An 18,508-nucleotide genomic window follows, 5' to 3' on the forward strand; every position below is an offset into this window, starting at 1 on the left:
CATCTTCGATGGCATCAAAAAAGCACTCAGTTTGTCCAGCGACCAACTGGAGAAAATTCATAAATTCTCGATGGGATCGAATACTATTCAATGGCAGCAAACAGTGCTCGATGGCATCAAATGGTATGTCGATGCAATCAACCAACCCTGTTTCTAAATTATTTAAGACTTAAAAAAACAACAGGGTTCACCTTTTGCCCAGCCCAAATGTCATACACACTTAACCATGTTGGGCCCCATGGTTCAAAATCTCCAAAATTGTACCCGATGTTCATTTGGGTCAGGTCAACTTGAAGACCCGATGTTTAATGGTTATATATTGAAGTTAGAGGTGGTCTCAAGTCCAAGAATTTAAGGTCCATCCAACCAATTAACTTCCATTTGTATTGTCCATCCGACATCCAACCCTTTCAATAGGCTGGGCCTACCATAAGGGTCATCTCGTGTAAAGTCAGCCTCATTCACTCGTCAGGTAGGCCATATTATTGGAAATAATTTATAGCCATTGATAAATAACAAAATGCAAATGTGGTCCACTTGATGAGTGGATGTGGCTGATTTTTCCATAAGGTGATCCGCATAATGCAGATGAACTATTGGACACACGAATGAAAGGTTAGAAGTAACATGCTGGGTGGACGGTTTATTGTGGTCCAGCCAGTTTGACTTGAAAACTCTAAAAAATAGTTGTGATAATAAAAAGATAAAAATAGTTATGTCTAATATAAGTATTATTATAAAATGAGAAATTTAGCAGCAAAACGCTACATAGCCTAGTGTTAGAGGGCGTCAGTTCATCTCATTCCTCTACCCTGCTGTTTTTAAATTTTATCCACTCCAGCATCACATTCCAGTGACTTGGCTTGATGTCGAGTCAACTCGATGGGTCTTCCTCACAACCGAGTTTCCTAAGGACTCATGCTCGAAATCTTTCCAAGTCAAGTTGACTCGGCCAAGCTCCTGAGTCAAGTCAGCGAGTTTTAGAACTATGGTTGGCAACTTGGCATGTTTTACAGCTTGTTGCCTAAGCTAAATGTATCAATTTTCCCCTTTCCTGGGTGCTTTATTATCTTATTTCTCTCATCGCTTTGTTTTGGCTTCTCGATGGTTGATGATAGTCACTGAAATTCATCAATTTCTTAGACGCCTTTAACTTCAATTCCATCCTAAATCTTTTCTTTTTTTCTTTTAAAATATTTTTCAATGAATTCCTTTTCAAAATTAAAACATGACGAACTACATTCTGTAATAAGATGAACCATGAAATGAGCACTCGTGTCAAAGCTTCACCATAAGATAGAACAAAGGACATGCACATTTAGATTAGTTAATTTTTCTACTTACGGCGGCATATAAGTAACTTATTTGAGATAAGCAAGTTTCGTTTAAGACCAATTATAAGTAACTTTTTTACTTAAAAGTTAATCACTTCAGCTTAATAAGTAGAAACCATGATAAGCTACTTAAGGCATAAGTAACTTGTCTTAAGATCCAAACGCCCCCTTGGTGGGAGAAACACCGGCACATGATAGCACAAAGCACATATTCATTCCAAGATTGGCCGTCAAATGGCTTCCCTGGATGGGTAGACAATAAGGTTGCGTTCGTATGCACTACTGAATTCGCTGGAGAGAGTTTAATGAAGTGGACATTACCAAATTTTTATGTGATTTCAGAACTTCATTTTTTAGGGCGCTTCTTGTCGTAACACCATTTTCGTTTCCTCTTGTTTTAGCTGGTTGTTCACTGTTAAGAGCATGTTTAGATTGAGCGTGAACTATGAAAAGATTTGATTTACTTCAAGATACTTGCACTGGCTTGGGAAACAGATGATGTCATAGCAGACTTTTTGCCTTTATATTTACTACTTCAATGAGAAGTTTTTCTCTGGTGTAACGTTTTAAAGAAAAATAGAAAAGAAATGAGTTTCCCTTTGAAGGATTGCAATCCAAACAATGAAAAATACAAAACCATTATCTAGGACTTTTCTTTAGTAAAAAAGAATTTTAAAAATAAAATAAAATAAAATAAAAATTGCAAAGGGTTTCCTTCGCCTAGCATTGATGTCAATTTACCATTCACGTATATCACAATTGTGCTTTCCCTTGCATTCCCCTACTCTTAACCCCACCCCAAACACACCCTAAATTCATTTGTGCTTGTTTTTAAATGAGCATTCGCAATTCAATCACTTGTGCATCCAAACACAGCCTTAACAATAGATTTTCTCTGTTAAACACGTCAGTGCTGCAATTCTGCATCCACAGGACCCAAAATGGATGGTAACAAACTGGGGATTATGGTACTACTTACAGGTGTGCATCCATGAAATGCACATGTAAATGTAAATCCAAGACCCAAACAGATTTTCACAAGCAGCATTCCATATGGAATACATCATTTCTAGGTACACATCACCATGATGCTTAGTTTAATTCATTTTGTTATCATATAATCAGAGGCTACAGTGCTATGATTATACATTTTTGCATCTATCACATGATCTCGAGCTTTCCTCATCATAAATTCAATCAAGAGACTCCAAATAATTCTTTTCTTGGAGTTCGTCAAATCTTTAATAATGCGAGGATTTTAGACTCACCACCCATTATTTTCAAGCAAACATTTCCATTGCATCTGCCGACACCATAAACATGTCTTTCAAAGCTACTCCTCTCTAGACTCGCAATTTCACTGCACCTCAAAAATAGTTTTCAGTCAAAGTACCTACTCTCTGTCATTTGCGAAAGACATAGGTGTGGCCATCCCTGCCCTTGTGACTGTATGCTCAGCTCATTGCAGCTTTGTTCCTCGGGCTTTTGGAGACTACCCTACACTGCGCTTCCTCGATATAACCTGATTACCAAGGATGTCACATGTTTCAAAAGCAATACTCAATCAGCATCAACACACAAAATAACAACGATGATAATAATAATAATAATAATAATAAATATTTAACAGCTACTTTATGTGTCAAATGTTGATTGGACTGTGCTAGCCCTACGTGTTACTACATAGAGGACGTGTCTACAACTAACCAAGCACCATGTGGGGGGAGAATGTGCATCAGATCCAACCAGACCATCACGTGCACAACCACATTTTTATCATGGATCCTAAAAATCAGTCCAATCCAAGAATTAGGTGAGCTACACCCAAGTGTACAGCGTAAAATCATGTCTAAAAAATCTAAATTCAGTCTGGCCTACATGAGTCTTGGAATGTCATGATTTCTGGGGAATCCATCCATCCTGGTCTGGCACATCAGATGAGTGAGTTGGATGGCATTTACCAGTGTACGCCACACACGATTTGAACAACTTTAATGGTGGGACTCCCCATCTCAACTGTTCCCAATGGTGTAGCAAACCTGCTTTTTGAATATGGGCCTGATTTTTAGGCCCCAGTCCAAGCACAAGGCAGTGCACCCAATGGACAGGATGGATCTCATACACATGAAATCCTCCATCCATATCAGCAAATAGTCACATCCCCACATGACTCTGCATAGTCACGTGAGCACTTTTGGTATCAGATTGGTATGGTACATAACGACGGAAAAAAGGAAAATGACCAAACCCCTGCCCCATTCCCACGGACAACAGGGGACAAAAAGTTTACATTGTCTTCAGTAATCCTGCCAAGCACCATAGCTCTCATTCTTATCTATTGTAGCCATTTTTATGCAAGTATCGTTATCTTCCTATAAGCTGCTCATAAAATAAGAGGCTAAGTGAGAGAATAAATTAAGCTTTCATGTCTTCCTTTTTCATTTTGGCCACATGAATCCTGCTGCACCATTCCATTCTATCAAGGGACATACCTTCATTTAGACCATAGGTCATCGAGTCTTTTCTTACTACCTCCATCCATGTCCTTTTGGGCCTTTCCCTTATTCTTTTAGAGCTTTCAACTTGTACCAGCGCAGTTCTTGGTCTCCGTTGCACATGACCAAACCACCTAAGTCTACCTTCCATCATCTTATTACCTATTAGTGCTACTCCTAAGTTCCCTCCAATGCATTCATTTCTAATTCAATCCTTCCCCGCCTTGCCAATAATCCATCTAAACATCCTTATGCCAGTTACACTCCTATTTACAAGTTCTTTAACTGCCCATCATTCTGTCCCATAAACCATGGTCGGTCTTATAGCTATCCTCTAAAATTCCCCTTTCAGTTTGGGAGGTACACAACGATCACAGCATTCATCATTTGATATATATTGCAAATTTGCAATATGATTTTATATATATATATATATATATATATATATATATATATATATATATATATATATATATATATAGTGACGGGGAATAATTTTATTGAAGATAGAAGGCTAAAAATTACACCATATTTACAAAGGTAAAAAAGTGGGGTAACTTAAACAGCCCCCCAGACTTGTCATACCAATCCTTAAACAGCCCTCTATGTCTACCATATCACTGCACTTAACTAAAAATGATATTTCTATATACTTAGTGTATGCACTAGAGCAACCCGCATGATCATACCCACAACATACTACGTATTGTGAGGATGCAGCCCACCATGTACCCATTCACATACAGCCATACCCAGCGTTTTCAGTATCAGTATTGACGCATTTATCGCACCCTCAGGATACGGAAACATATCAGTATTGTATGGGGAATATCGCATGTATCGGGGAATGTATCACTGTTTGAGGGAAACATTACGAAATTTGATTTTTTCAATGAAACCTCAGGAGATGTTAAAAGAGACATGATTACAGACTTAGAACTCAAAACATTATAAAAAGAAGGCATAATAAGTTTCTTTTGGATAGGGTCCTAAACTATGGGTTGTCTGACAAAAGTGATGCAATTATATCCAAAAGTAGTTAATATAATTCATGAATATTAAAATACAATTACCCGCATCGAAACAATACATCCAAGAAAACAAAAAATAAAAAATAAAAAAGAAGCAAAAATACTTGTGTGCCCACTACATCCCACAAAGAGGTTTCCCGACCTTTGAAAAAAAGAGGTTTTTTCCTTCCTTTTTTATTTCATTTTTTCACTTTCCACGTGCTGCCCCGATATTGCCAATACATATTGCATGATCGATGATATTGAGGAACTTTATGAAGGAAACATGAGGATATCCCGCAATGCTTCAAAGTACCACATAAAATAATCAATACAATATAATATTATAAGCAATACCATGGAATTTTATAATTCCCTTGTTTTGTATCGGCCACTTGCAATACCGATAATATCATCCAATATTATCAATACTGAAAACACTGCCCATGCCACGTATCGGAGCAAACCCATGCTCCAGGTAATGTTGGTCCTATGAGCCCTGCAAGACCCACTAGCTTGACCAAGGAGCCCCACAAAGCCCACTATGAGGAGTCAGGGCCATTACATGTCCAGCTTGCACATTTGGGTCCTTCTATGGAGGGTTGGTTAAGCAGATCTAAGGAAGTTAACAGTGAGCTGGTACAAGTTGAAGGCTCTAGAAGGGCAGGGGTTAAGACCTAAAAGGATGTGGATGGAGGTAGTACGAAAAGACTCGATGACCTATGGTCTAACTACAGATATGGCCCTTGACAGAGTGGTATGGTGGAACAGGATTCATGTAGCCAACCCCAATTAATTGGGATAAGGCTTAGATGATGAGGAGCAAGAGGTGGAACAGTAAGTAGAAGAGCAGTAACAATTAATCAGTAACGCCTTGTTTGTTCATAAAAGGTCTTTCCTAGTAACAAAGCCTTGACCTTCTAACCCAAGCAGCTCTGGAAATAGACAACTCAAGTATAGATATCTTTTTTTATAGACGTGAGCTGAAGTGTACTCATTGTGGAAAATGACAACATTTCAAGTGATATTGTTGGGATCTGTATCCTCAACTACGTCCAAAATCAAAGAATGTCACCACCAACACCATTGTTGTTGAAGGAGATCTTCCTAATTCTAGGAATTTAAAGCCTGGTCCAAGAGATTGTGTTATATACAACAGCCAGTTGGCGTTAAAATGTCATTCAATTCTTCTCATTTTGATGCCCCAATGGAGTAGCCAGGCACATCTGCAATGGACAATTATGCTCTGTCTTCTTAGTTGCATCCTTCCAAATCCTAGATTAGAGATTTAGGAGCCTCTAATCATATGAAATGTAGAAGAGATGGTTGTATTTTGCATCTCCTATCTCTGCTGTCATAAGATTCGTTCAACTTCTCTCATTAGTGCCACTGGTTGAATTTACCTCATCTCCATCTCTACCATCCACTGTGCATGTTCCATAATTTCCATGGATCTATTGTCTGTTAGTTCTCTTACTAACCGATTGGTTGTAATGTCACAATCAAGGTATACAAAAACAATTATGTAATGCACGAGCCGTTACACGATACGGGAGTTGGAATGGCTTGTGTCGAAAATTTCAGACTATAAAGGGCCCCATAACTGTCGATTATGACCATGCGTATACAAGTCCCTTTGGGGGATTGTCTTCCATTATTTTCCCACCATTTTTGCTTCTTAAAACTATTTTTAACCCATTTTCAACTAGATTTGTGCAATTTTTGAAGATTAAAACACAATATTTAAGCCATTTTTGAAGGATCGAATATTGAGGTTGAAATTAGGGAAAATTGAAATATGTAAAAAATCTTCTTCTTCTTTTTTTCTTTTTTCCTTTTTTTTCTTATTGCAAAAGTATTGATTCAACATTATATTACTTATTCAACCAAATCTTGCTAGATGTGTGTGTGTGTGCGTGTGTGTTAGTTTTTATATCATTTTCATCAATTTTCAACTTTTTATTTTTTGTAAAATATTTGGTGTAGATTGTTCAAATACATGTATGCAGTTTCAATCAACATGTACATGCACCAAATCAGTTTTTTCATCTGTTTTTCCATTTTTTTTTTAATTATTTGGTAACGTCAGGTTATTTTTGGATGAATTGTGACTTTTTTTTAGAAGTTTTTTTCTCAAATTTCTTAAGGGCAATGATGTCAAATGCTTAGGGATATACATTAGTGGGATGAATCCCACAGATTGCATACATTTCAACCAGTTTTGGGGGCTTTCCAGTGGTCCCAAATCGGCTCAAGACTATCCATCCACGAGTCAACTTGAAAAAGATATAAAAGGTTTTTAGGTCAGATAATGCACGCATATAGACCATGAACTACAGAGTTAGTTGCAGAAAACAATGTAGAAACTTCAAAATCATGTCGTTGAAATCCCCAACAAACTAGCGTGGCTAAAAGGAAGAATCGCCATGTTTTGAAAATCGCTAGATTCATCATGTTGAGTATGATAAATCCTTATATTTATTATGGCATGAAACAGTTCTTATTGCTACTTATATGCTTGTACCTGCTCAAGACAGGTTGGGTCCTCAAGTTACAAAAATGTAACTTTCTTAGATACGTTGACACTAAAAGTGGTAACAAATGTTCTTAGCCTATAATGAGAAAATATGTTTCAAAGGATGTAACCTCTTCTTTTTTCTTTTTTCTTTTTTTGAGAAAGTATCGCATTTCTCGTAACAAGACAATATTCATGCTAATGGGTCTCAAATAAGTTATTTCCTACCCATATGGGAGTTTGTGCTATCATTTCCAATCTCAAGCCCAGATAAGGTAGGCTTGCGTCAGCTTGGCAGCTAGCACAAAACTTTGACCGTAACTTTCATCATGAATCCTAAAAATCATGGTATTAAGAAATGATTACGCTATGTATGTAACAGCCACGATAGTGCCCATTATATATATCCGACCATTACAAGGCCGTAATAACCCCCGTATTGTAACTGCCATAAGGCTAGAGTTACGACCATCATTACCATTATTGAATACCTCTAACAATACAACATCCAAACTCATGCGGGGCGTGTCATGGCCCCTAATAGAGTGGAATAGCAAAACAGGATTCATGTAGCCAACCTCAACTAGTTGAGGATATGGTTTAGATGATGAGTCTCACTCAGACAAAAATAAGTAAAAAGTTTACATGTGGTGAGAGTCTAAGCATGTGGCATTTGGAGCTATTGACTATGATATATCTTCCCTCTCATGGTCCAACTGCTCCCAATCATTCAACTCCATATCTTCACTTATTTTTCTTTTCTTTTTTTCTTTTCTTTTTCTTTTTTGTTTGGAAAGGTGACAATTAATTTATTAAAGCTGAGCATAAAAAGCTCCACCTTTTCCAGTCTATTTTATGTCTATCTTTCAATGTCCTAAATCGGTTCTGACTAGAATAGACAAGCTTAAGAGGGATTTTCTTTGGCAAGGTGGACCGAATGAACCTAAATTTCATCTTTTGAATTGGAAAGAGATCTGCGCTCCTTATTCTCATGGGGGGACTGAGGTTAGAAGCCTTGATTTATTTAATGAGGCGCTCCTTGGGAAATAAGTTTGGCGTTTTGCCACTGAGGAGAGTAGTTTATGGAGAATGGTGGTAGCGGCTAAATACGGAACAACCCTGACGGGTTAGGGGATTAAGAAATCTTCTTTCTATCGTTTATCTCATATTTGGAAAGGTATCAATAGCATTGCTATCAAAGTTTTTGCTAACTCGAAATTTTTGGTGGGGGATGGTAAAAGAATCAAATTTTGGGTTGATCATTGGATTGGTGTCAACCTTTGTCTTCTTCCTTTCCTAGGCTCACCTCCCTTAGCTTGGATATTAATATCTTAGTGGCTGACTGTTATTCAGTTTGGGGAACGGATATAATATGGCTTCCCCCTTTTAGAAGGGACTTGAGAGATTTCGAAATCGAAGTCTTAGTTCGATGTTCTCTTTTGTAGGGTCAATTTGTCAGAAGAAGTCAGTGTCGGGGATCTTCTAAGTGCGATCCTACTTCAAGGATCTGGAGCAACCAAGATCACCTTCTCTTAAAAGCCCTTGCAGTGAGATCTGGTCTTATGGGGGGCTCCCAAAAATCGCAGCCTTTGCTTGGTTGGTGGGTATAAAGACAGTGCTAATGGTAGACAACCTTAACAAACGTGGAATGGTTCTTCCCAATATATGCCTTTTGTGCTACAATCAAGCAAAGTCGATCGATCACATGTTCATCCATTGTCCGTTTACAACAAAAGTCTAGGCAGGGGTCCTTGGTATGGCAATGGTGTCTTGGGTCATGCGTTGCTCTATCGAAGATCTTTTATGCGTCTGGCATGCAGAGGATGGTGGGAAGCTAGGCAGAAGATGGAGAACTGCCCTTCTAGTTGTTTTATGGTTGATCTGGGGAGAAAGGAATGATATATGCTTTCATAATAAAAGCATTGCGAGTGCAGTGGTTTTTAACAAGGTTGTTTTACTGTTTCAAGATTGGGCTCCGTGAAGGGAGTTTTTATTTTTATTTTTTTAGTCCCAGCTAGGGATTGGGATGTTATTGTATTTTTAGTTTTAGGTTGTTGTAGGTTTTTTTCTAGGTGTTTTAGTTTTTTCCCCCCTTGCAACTCTCCTTGTTTTTCTTTTTGGTCTTTTTAATAAAATTGTCTTTAAAAAAATAAATAAATAAATAATCTAATGTACAAAATTTTTACAATCATGTTAACAAAGATCTATCATTTGGAGCAAAGTCATTTGAACAAGAAATCCACCCCATTACATTAATTCTAGCCCTCTTATATACATCTGCCAGCGATTCGCACTTGTTTTAGAAGCACCGACCATTCTCCCTCTAACTAGCCCACACATTGGCATCATCACTAGCCTTCACCAATTGACCTCCTTTTTTCATGGTATATAACCGCCATTACGTTTCCTTTTTTTGCTTCTTATTCTTCTTATTCTTCTTCTTCTTCTTCTTCTTCTTTTTTGCGTTATGCCCATTACAGGGCCATTTGTTTTCCGTAATGGCTGTTAGGACTGCATAACACATAATGGTGGCCACTGTTACTTGTAGGTAACAATCATTATGTAACTATTTTTGCATACCTTGCCTTTTTCCTTAAACTGCCACCAAGCTAGTTTAGTAAGAGGTCGACAACAAATCTTGGCATCACCCGAAAAAACCAATATATCTTTCGCACACCTTCTAAACAAAAGAGCAGTGAATAAATAAATGATCCACCACTTCCCACATCACACAACAATTAGGAATAATTACCAACATCTTTTGAAGAACGTCTATGGTAAGAATCACTTCTTCCCACTAACCATGTAAAGGCCGCCACTTAAAGGGGGGGCCACCACAAGACTAAGAAAATGATAAACTTACACTAACTACACTAGGATCTAATTCACTTAGCATCTCATAGAAAGAACAGACTGTAAACCTCCCTAATTTTTCCCGAGGCCACACCATGAAATCCTTCACCCAAAAGCCATTTGAGACCTTAAAGGCATTCCAATAACTGAGTATACTTCTCTGTTTCCTCGTCCATTAAGTTCCTTCTACATGTTGGAGCCCACACCACTGACTCACCTACTAAGGAAACGCATCTGTCAATGGTAACCTCCAAGTTCCCTGCTATCCTAGATAGTGACCAAAAAAACTATTGCAAGCGGGCGCTCAACTAACCATGGATCCTGCTAGAAACAGATTCTTTTCCCATCTCCCTTCAAGAATTGGACTCTAGCCTTGGACTTCATCACGTGTCTCCCTTCCAAATCCCTGACGCCCAATAAAGTGGCGATGATTTCGCCCACCATGCACCATCCTGTATTCCATATTTGCTTGCTACTACTTTCCTCCACAAACTTTCTTCCTCCTTCCCAAGCCTCCATAACCATTTACCTAAGAGAGCTTCATTCATTTATTGCAAGCTACAAGCCTTTTCACGCTAGCTCCCCCTTCTTTGTATGGTTTGCAAACCTCTTCCCACCTGAAGAGAAAATTTATGCCTCTCCTTTATTCCTTGCCATAGGAAGTCTCTTCTTAGCAGCTCCAACTTTTCTACCATAGATGTCAAGCATTTGAAGAGTGACATAAAGTACACTTGAAGATTTGACATTGTAGCTTTAATCAACGAAAGCCTCCCCCCAAGGATAGGTGTTTGCCTTTCCATGTAGATAACTCCCTTTCTATCCTTTCAATCACCTTGTCCCACAAGTGTTTCTTCGATTTACCAACACATAATGAAGCCTTAGGTACGTTGATGTAAGGAGCCTGCCTTACACCCAAAGATTTTTTCCAAAGCCTCTACCTCCTCACTTGTTGGATGTACACACTCTGAACAGCTCGCTCTTTGCTATATTAACCCTTTGGCCAAGAACCACCTCAAAACATCTTACCATTTTCTTCAAATTATCTACCTTGCTGGCATCCACTTCGCAGACTAATATGGTATCATCCACAAACTGTAGGTGGCGGATCAGGGGTGCATACCTCCCACCATAAAGCCTTTAATGAGCCCCACTTCTTGTCCTTTCTCAAGCATTTGTTGCCTTCACCACCCCACAAAAAGGAATGGAGACGTTGAATCTCATTGTCATAAACCTCTCAATGTCTGAAAGAAACCTTTGGGCGAGCCATATACCAATACTAAGAATCTTGCTAAGCTCACGCACTCTTTAATCCACTTCTCCATTTTTACATCATTCCAACCCTCCCAGCATATATTCTAGGAATCCCCAATCTACATTGCCTACACCTTTTCAATATCTAGCGAAAAGATTCCTTTCGATCCTTCTCTATGCCTCGTGTCCATCCGTTTGTTTGCGATTATAGCACTGTCTAGAATTTTTCTTCGCGCAACGAACTTCTAAAATAACCTTATCCAACACCATTCAGAATCTCGAGGCTAAAAATTTAGCAAGTATCTTGTACGGTTTACCAATTAATTAATAGGTGAGAAGTGCCGAAGACACTCCACCCCTTCTATCTTTGGAATGAGGGCAATAACGGAATCCCCTAGCCTGAAGACACTCAACCCTCTCTACCAAAAATCAACCACAAGACTACAAAGGTCTTCTTTTACTAACACCCACAAGATTTGGAAGAAAGCTAAAGGGCATCCGGTCCTAGAGCTTTGTCCTCTTCCATTGAATCCATCGTCACCTGAACCTCTTCCTCCAATATTAGTTTCTCCAAGCCTTTTGGTTCCAATGGCGTCAACTAGTTAAACCCTAACTAGTCCAGACGGGGCCTCTTCCAGCCTTCATCCGATAGCAAGTTATCATAGAATTGCACTACCGTGTTGCACACTTACGATTTATCTTCTATTCTCCTGTCATTCACCATGACACTGTGTATCATGTTGTTTCTAGCACATGCGCTTAGAATGCTAGGAAAGAATTTGGTACTTTTATCTCCTTCCTTCAACCACGTGGCCCACAACATTTTTCTCGAATTATTCTCATCTTCCATTAGCCGACTTATGTAGTTTTGCAAAAGCTTTACCCTTTCTGCCCATTCTTCTATCATTAATGTGCCACCTTCCTCCTCCACATCTAGCACTTGGATTTGTGTAGTATGTCTTCGGCTTCCACTACTCTTTTCACCCAATACTTCTTCTCTTTTTTCCATTCAATCAACTCTTTCTTGAGCAACTACATCTTTTAAATAACCTGAATCCACAAAGCCTTCAACTTAGAATGAACTCTACTATTCTTGTATCTGGTTCATAAAACCCTTTATCTTGAGCCACATCAACTTGAATCTAAAAAGTTTTTATCCCCAATTTTCCTAATTTACTTCCGATGTTATTGGGCAATGGTCGGAAACAAGCTTTAATAATCCGTTGTGCTTTACTAAAGGAAATATATTCACCCATTTAGGGGATATTAGGATTCTGTCGAGTTTCGACATTATGGGATTTTTCTGACCATTGCTCCATGTAAATTTGATGCCACCCATTGGAATATATCTCGGGTCTGTTTACCCAACTTGAGAAGTCCTACCTACTTATTGTTACATTTCCCGCTCGACCTTTGATAGGTGAAACATACTACACTGAGGTGTCCCCCCACCACCCAATAGTTGTCATCTATTATGAATCACGTCTAATTCCTCCGAGGTATCCGGTATCGGTATCGGTTGGCGTAACGGTGCCCTCCGATACCGATACGGATACGGGAGTGTAACGGCGATACAGGGGCTTAACGGCCCATAACGGTGCAATTTTTATTTTATTTTTTTTACCAAAAAAAATATAAAAATATATGGATTAAATCCGGAATATTCTAAGCATTCCAAATATGCATTCATTTATAAATTAGAACATGTTTATGGCGGTGTAACAGTCCACTCTTTGGTGAGAAGTTGTATCGGACTATCTGATGAATTTATAAACTAGATAACCTGAATTTGACTATAAAATTCATATATTTAATTTTTTAAATATCTAAGTTATATACTTAACAATTTAATATCATTTATCCCAATAGTTCTTTAAAAAAATGAAATTAAATTCAGGTAGATGGCATTGCCAATTTGAGGCTGGCTTAGAGGACGAATCCATGCCCTAAATCAGCCTCAAATTCATGCAATTTATTAGCATTATCCCACTTATGAATTGGTGGACATTTATTGGATAGTGAATCATGAAAAAAATCAAAAGGCCCTATTTTAAAAAATAAGCGTCCACAAATTAACAATTAAAACTATTCAAACAATTTGATTTTGGCATTGTAAGTTAGCAACTACAGTCCATAATTTAATTGGTAAATTTTAAATTAATATGTCTCGTGTACAATTTTTTAAGGGCCCGAATTAGGCGGGACTCAGCTTATGAAGTGTAACACACGAGTGTCAAAGTTTTTTGGGGCCCACCCGTGATGAATGTGTTATATCCACACCATCCATCCATTTTGCCAAATAATTTCAGGGCATGAGCCCAAAAAAGTGGCAGATCCAAAGCTCAAGTGGACCACACCATAAGAAACAACAATAATTAAACGTCCACCATTAAAAATTTATTGGGGGCTACAAAAGTTTTAGATCAAGCTAACATGTGTGTTTTCCCTTCATCCACGTCAGTGTGACCCAATTAACAGGTTAGATGGAAAATAAACATTACAGTGGACCCTAAGAAATTTTGAAATTTTTAATGGTGAGCATTCTATAACCACTGTTTCCTATGGTGTGTTCCACCTGAGATTTGAATCTTACTAATTTTTTTGGATCATGACCTAAAATGATGTGGCAAAATGGATGGACGGCATGGATAAAATACATACATCATGGTGGGGCCCACGCAGCAAGTGGAGCGATAACAGCGTACCGCGTAACTTGTACTACACCTATATAACTACTGTCTTGACGTTAGCAAGTCTTGTGGGTCTGATAATGAGGTATTTGTTATATCCAAACCGTCCATTCATTTGACGAGCTCGTCTTAAGGCTTGACACGAAAAATAATACAGATCTAATTATCAAGTGGACCACACTGCAAAAAGCAGTGGGGGATTGAACGTCTACCATTGAAACCCTTTTTGGGATCACAGAAGTTTTGGATCAATATGAAATTTGTTTTTCCTCTTCATTCTGGTCTTTTTGACCTTATGAACAGATTGGATGGAAAATAAACGTTATGGTGGGCCCTACAAATTGTTTAACGGTGAAAATCATTATCTCCGCTGCTATTTTTGGTGTGGTCCAGACGATCTTTGGATATGATTTATTTTTTGGGTAATGCTCTGAAATGATCTCTAAAAATAGATGAACAGTGTAGATATAATAAATACATCACTGTGGAGCCCATGTAACTTTGATCTCCTTTGAACCGTTCTTGCAACTCGGAGCTCAAGGAGTGTCAGCGCTCGTCTCAGCATGACACGTACCTATAGCAGCTATATAGCTTGTATGTGGTACACCAGCCAATCCGCTTCCGATTTCTTTTTCCGATACCAAAGAGGGAAATCGAAAAGAAAAGGAAGGGGGGGGGGGAAGAAGAAGAAGAAGAAGCCGCAACAGTCCGAGAAGAAGAAGAAGAAGAAAAGAAAGAAAGAAAGAAAGAAAACAAGGTATGTTTTTTTTTTCCTATTTTCTTTAGGCCTGTAACAGCCGTTATGGGCCCGTAACGACCGTTACAGTCACAGAATCGGGGGGGCGTTTCGACCCCGTATCGCTTAACGGTGTCGGCCATTACCGTTACGTATTGGCCGATATGGCTGTATCGTAACGGATACGGGACACCCTGAATTCCTCTGAAAATTCAGTTCCGAGGGTTGTCAAGTTCAGCCCATCAAATTAAGTGAATATCCACCTAATACCCGATGTCATTCCTTTGAAGCATACTGAAACTGAAAATTTCCCACACCACTCATCATCTTTCTTCCACATTTTTGAATCCCACATTACCACTATTCCCCCCCTATTGAACCTACTGCATCTGACGCAACCCATTCCTTTTCTTTGATGTCCCAAACAGAGTCAAGAAATTTCTTATCAACCCTCTACATTTTAGTTTCCTGAAGCATTAGTAATTGTACCTTAGCCCATCTACATGATTCTTTGACATGCACCCTCTTCTCTTTACACCCAAGGCCCAACCCCTCTCATTCCAGCTAAGCATCTTCATTTAGACACTGCTCATACCCCTTTTCCCTTCTTCCCTGTTCTGGATGAGGTCCCTACATTGTAATTAATAGAAGACTTGAGTCTCGCAAGTTCTCTTCTACCCCTTGGAGACCACACTATCATCATTCCCCTGGTTCTTCAACCCTACCTTCTGGAGCCCTCTTTCCTCGATGAACTTTAAAACAACAATATAATCATCATCACATTCACCAAAAGATACTGCTACCGTTTTCCCTGCCAAATTAATAGCCTCTTTAATCCACCTCATTTCTCTATCTTCTGCTTCAGAGTTTCCATCATGCACAATCAAGGTTTGAGACCCCATTTCTAGCATTCCTTTGTTTTTGTCTAACTCTGCGACTTCTTTACTTCCTTAATGGGACTGATATCTAATGCCTCATAAACAGTACTGCTTCATTCTGGATCACTCCTACATTGTCTTCATCAACTTCAACTACCTATCCTTCATGTAGCACCAACATCATTTCCTGCTCCAATGCTTCCACTTCATCCAATGATCTCTGATACACCACCTCTTTTGAGACATTGTTAGTGTCCACTTCTAATAGATCTGCGACTAGGTTAGTAGCTGCCAAAGAATTGCTTCTCAATCCATCTTCAAAATACTTTGCACTAGCCCTGATAGTTCTCAGCCATTATTCATTTGAGCCTTTAAGCTCTTGCAAATAATCCTCGCACATGCGAATGGGGATTAGAAACTATTTCACGTGCCTCGTTTGATATAAGTTCCACACGCACCATGCATGTCATGTGCTTCGGAGTGAAAAGTCTGTCTCGATTGCCTCACGTGTACTCCAACATTCCTATGCCCTAACTACCTACTCTTTCTCTCATATATCGCAAGACGCATCATCCTTTGCTCGCTTCGGATCCCCGAGCCTCCCATCCTCCTCCAAAGCCGGCAGACAAAGCCTACATCACTCGCCATCTGCCCCCATCTCTTCATTTGGCACCCTACACGTGCCCACCTCCAGGACCCTCATGTGAGAAGTTTGTCTCGATCGCCTCACATGTACTCCAACCCCTATGCTCTAACTGTCTACTCTCTCTCTCATACATTGCAAGACATATCATCCTTTGCTCATGTCTGATTGCCGAGCCTCTAATGCTCCTCCAAACCTAGCAAACAAAGCCTCCGTCGCTCGCCGCCCATCCCCATCTCTTCATTTGGCACCCTACACGTGTCCACCTCTAGGACCTTCATGTTCATGCCTCTGCTAATCTCAGTGGCATGTGTTCCCCTATTAAATGCTACCTCTCCACTCGTCCCTTCCTACTAACAACCCACTAAATTTTCCATCGGACTCCTTTCCATGTGTCAAAAGGAGATTCAGTTCTCCTCTACTAACCTCCATCCATGGGGAAACATGGGGAAAATGGTCGATCCATCCATCCATCCATGCGCACGCACGCACGCATGCATGCACATACATACAAACACACACACACATATGCATGATCCATCCATCCATGTGTGTACACATGCACGCGCACGCACACACATATCCATCCATCCATCCATCCATCCAACCAACCATCCAACCATCTATCCATCCATGCACATATATACACACATACAAACACGCATTTCATCATACAACCTTGCACCCATAAAAATATTTAGCGATATCGATACATTGATGATACAAGAGAAACCTAGAATTTACACAGTTAAAAACATTGACAATACATTAATGACAAAAGCGACACCTAGAATTTACATAGTCGAAAATATTGGCAATACTAAGTGATATATCACCAATACCTAGAATTTCTTATACTACCAATGTTATCAGTATTGTCGACCAGGAGCTATGGATAATATCGGGGATGCTCCGAACAATGCACGTATCTTGGCTGTAAATTACCTCTTTTAACTGTATGCACAGAATCACTACAACACTTCTCTATAGAGATGTTGTGATCTGAGACCAAAAAGAGTGGATATTCTGCTCATTCCTCTAAACAGTGGTGACACATACACCAAGGCATGACACACATACATCAATCCAGACTGCTAATGTTGTGGCCCGTGCGGATGGAGCTTGCCCCAAAACCCTCACTAATAAGACTATCATGAGCATCCACATGGTGGCAATCATACGATGGTTACAGCGTAACCAACAGTTCAAATTCAGTGACCAAGATCAGATGGTTATCATTATCTAATCATGGTGATTTAAAGGTGCTAGCACCTTATTCATGGTAATTTTGAAGTGTCCTTGGCTTTGATGTTAGCTGTCGCCTTCTGGCTAGCTGATAAGTGAATTGATTTCCTGCAGGCCAAGCAAGCCAAGCCAACTAACAGCTGGGAATTGCTACCCTCCTTTCACTGATGAATAATTCCACCCTACAAAGTAAACCTTTTGTGATTACTCCCCTGACTTACCATAGATTGGTTAGTATATTCACAACAGGGCCTATGATTCAACCAGTGTGGATTGACAAGCATAGATATGCCACTTGTACGGTGGATGACAAACCCACAACCAGTGTTGTAAGTATCGACGATATTGGCCGATATATCCCACGATATATCTTGTATCCCACCTGTGCGATACAGAACACACAAGTAGTTGGATATATCCTACATGTTTGATTTGGTGAACATTTTTTATTTCTTATCCTTTTTTTTTTCAATAAATCATGTTAAATCAGTGTCCAATTGTTACAAATTTCCCAATTTCTCATAAATATGTTGCAATCTTTGTGTCCGAACGTAAAATCAAACATGTACGTGACCTGATCTAATGATTCTTCTTTTACTTTGAATGTATTGCTTGTGTTCCCACTCGTCTTCTTACATTTAAAAATTATATGAATAGACTTTGAATATACATGAATCAATTCAGTTAGACAGTGCATGGATTAGGACCACATACAAAGAAAACCTATTATTTGCTCTTGTTTTTTATAATGTTTTGATTTATAAGTGTGTATTGACGTCTTTTTTAACAATCACGGAAGTTTCATTGAAACATTAGACCAATTTCCCAATGTTTCCCCATGTTTCCAACAACAACGAT

General features: G+C 39.1%; 1 protein-coding gene across 1 annotated transcript in view; it reads right to left on the bottom strand.

The window, feature by feature from the left end:
- Positions 1–2,345: 2,345 nt before the first annotated feature.
- The window catches only part of LOC131233795 (mitogen-activated protein kinase kinase 2-like), a 48,477-nt gene continuing 32,314 nt past the window's right edge, over positions 2,346–18,508 (bottom strand). The window contains exon 9 of the mRNA XM_058230590.1: positions 2,346–2,856. The gene's annotated coding sequence lies outside the window, so the exon portion shown is untranslated. The remainder of the gene's footprint in view (positions 2,857–18,508) is intronic.

This window comes from Magnolia sinica, chromosome 18, assembly GCF_029962835.1.
Source record: "Magnolia sinica isolate HGM2019 chromosome 18, MsV1, whole genome shotgun sequence".
Lineage (NCBI taxonomy): Eukaryota > Viridiplantae > Streptophyta > Magnoliopsida > Magnoliales > Magnoliaceae > Magnolia > Magnolia sinica.